The sequence below is a fragment of the Arachis stenosperma genome, chromosome 4, assembly GCF_014773155.1.
Source record: "Arachis stenosperma cultivar V10309 chromosome 4, arast.V10309.gnm1.PFL2, whole genome shotgun sequence".
Classification (NCBI taxonomy): Eukaryota; Viridiplantae; Streptophyta; class Magnoliopsida; order Fabales; family Fabaceae; genus Arachis; species Arachis stenosperma.
The window spans coordinates 27,541,599-27,544,412 of record NC_080380.1 but is presented as its reverse complement, the minus strand read 5'-3'; the positions used below and the strand labels follow the sequence as shown (position 1 = coordinate 27,544,412).

Genomic DNA, 2,814 nt, shown 5'->3' with positions numbered 1-2,814 from the left:
GCATCTCCATTCCTACCATTGGAGCCAATAACTTTGAGCTTAAGCCTCAACTAGTTGCTTTAATGCAAAAAAACTGCAAGTTTTATGGACTTCCATCTGAAGATCCTTATCAGTTTTTAACTGAGTTCTTGCAGATCTATGAGACTGTAAAGACGAATGGAATTGATCCTAAAGTCTACAGACTCATGCTTTTCCCTTTTGCTGTAAGAGACAGAGCTAGAATATGGTTGGATTCACAACCTAAGGATAGCCTGGACTCCTAGGATAAGCTGGTCACTGCCTTCTTGGATAAATTCTTTCCTCCTCAAAAGCTGAGCAAGCTGAGAGTGGATGTTCAAACCTTTAAACAAAAAGATGGTGAATCCCTCTATGAAGCTTGGGAAAGATACAAGCAGTTGACCAAAAGATGTCCATCTGACATATTTTCAGAATGGACCATATTAGATATATTCTATTATGGTCTCTCTGAATTTTCGAAAATGTCATTGGACCATTCTGCAGGTGGATCTATTCACCTGAAGAAAACGCCTGAAGAGGCTCAAGAACTCATTGACATGGTTGCAAACAACCAGTTCATGTACACCTCTGAGAGGAATTCCGTGAATAATGGGGTACCTCAGAAGAAAGGAGTTCTTGAAATTGATGCTCTGAATGCCATATTGGCTCAGAACAAAATGTTGACTCAACAGGTCAACATAATCTCTCAAAATCTGAATGGATTGCAACATGCATCCAACAGTACTAGAGAGGCAGCTTCTGAAGAAGCTTATGATCCTGAGAACCCTGCCATGGCAGAGGTTAATTACATGGGTGAACCATATGGAAACACCTATAACCCATCGTGGAGAAATCACCCAAATTTCTCCTGGAAGGATCAACAAAAGCCTCAACAAGGCTTTAACAATGGTGGACGCAATAGGCTGAGCAATAGCAAGCCATATCCATCATCTTCTCAGCAACAGACAGAGAATTCTGAACAAAATACTTCTAATTTAGCCAATATAGTCTCTGATCTGTCAAAAGCCACTTTCAGTTTCATGAATGAAACAAGATCCTCCATCAGAAATCTGGAGGCACAAGTGGGCCAGCTGAGTAAGAAAGTTATTGAAACTCCTCCCAGTATTCTCCCAAGCAATACAGAAGAGAATCCAAAAGGAGAGTGCAAGGCCATTGATGTGATCAAAGAGGCCGAATGCACAAGGGAGGAAGAGGACGAAAATCCTAGTGAGGAAGACCTCCTGGGACGTCCTTCAAGCAAGAAGGAGTTTCCTATTAAGGATCCAGAGGAATCTGAGGCTCATATAGAGACCATAGAGATTCCATTAAACCTCCTTCTGCCATTCATGAGCTCTGAAGACTATTCTTCCTCTGAAGAGGATGAAGATGTGACTGGAGAGCAAGTTGCTCAATACTTAGAAGCTATCATGAAGCTGAATGCCAAGCTGTTTGGTAATGAGACTTGGGAAAGTGAACCTCCCTTGCTCATTAGTGAACTGGATACTTGGATTCAGAAAACTCTACCTCAAAAGAGACAAGATCCTGACAAGTTCCTAATACCTTGCACCATAGGCACCATGAGCTTTGAAAAAGCTCTATGTGATCTGGGGTCAGGGATAAATCTTATGCCACTCTCTGTAATGGAGAAGCTGGGGATTATTGAGGTACAACCTGCCTTGTTCTCATTACAATTGGCAGACAAGTCAATGAGACAAGCGTATGGAATAGTAGAGGACGTGCTAGTAAAGGTTGAAGGCCTTTACATCCCTGCTGATTTCATAATCCTAGACACTAGAAAGGAAGATGATGAATGCATCATCCTAGGAAGACCTTTCCTAGCCACAGTAGGAGCTGTGATAGATGTCAACAGAGGTGAGTTAGTCCTTCAATTGAATGGAGACTACCTTGTGTTCAAGGCACATGGCCATCCCTGTGTGACAAAAGAGAGTAAGCATGAAGAGCTTCTCTCAGTTCAGAGTCAAGAAAAACCCACACAGTCAAACTCTAAGTTTGGTGTTGTGAGGCCACAACCAAACTCTAAGTTTGGTGTTCAAACCCCATATCCAAACTCTAAGTTTGGTGTTGGGACTACACTAAAATTGACCTGATCACCTTGTGGCTCCATGAGAGCCACTGTCAAGCTATTGACATTAAAGAAGCGCTTGTTGGGAGGCAACCCAATTTTATTTATCTAATTTTATTTTATTTTGTTTCTTTGTTATTTTTGTGTTTAATTAGGTACATGATCATGAGGAGTCACGAAAAAAATCAAAAAAATTAAAAACAGAGTCAAAAACAGAAGAAAAAAATTGTTCACCCTGGAGGTAGCGCAGACTGGCGTTCAACGCCAGTAAGATGCACCTGGCTGGCGTTTAACGCCAGAACAGAGCACCATTCTGGCGCTGAACGCCAGAAACAAGCAACAACCTGGCGTTAAACGCCAGGAATGTGCACAGAGAGGACAAACTGGCGCTGAACGCCAGTAACAAGCATGAAACTGGCGTTCAACGCCAGAAACATGCATTACATGGGCGTTGAACGCCCAGAACGTGCATCAATGGGTGTTTAAACGCCAGAATGATGCATGAAGGCATTTTACATGCCTATATGGTGAAGGAATGGTATTTCTTTTCACCCCAGGATCTGTGGACCCCACAGGATCATCTCAGGATCTGTGGACCCCACAGGATCCCCACCTACCATATTCCCACCTCTCCTTTTAATCCTAATCACACTCTCCTAATCCAAATCTCATTTCACTCTTCCCAAAAACCTTCACCAATCACCTAAATTCCTCTTCCCAATTACCCCATTCAC

General features: G+C 42.5%; 1 non-coding gene across 1 annotated transcript; it reads right to left on the bottom strand.

Moving 5' to 3' along the window:
- Nucleotides 1–317: 317 nt before the first annotated feature.
- LOC130977183 (small nucleolar RNA R71) lies at nucleotides 318–421 on the bottom strand. The gene has a single exon (XR_009084887.1). It is a non-coding gene; the product is annotated as a small nucleolar RNA R71 (small nucleolar RNA).
- Between the last annotated feature and the right edge of the window lie 2,393 nt (nucleotides 422–2,814).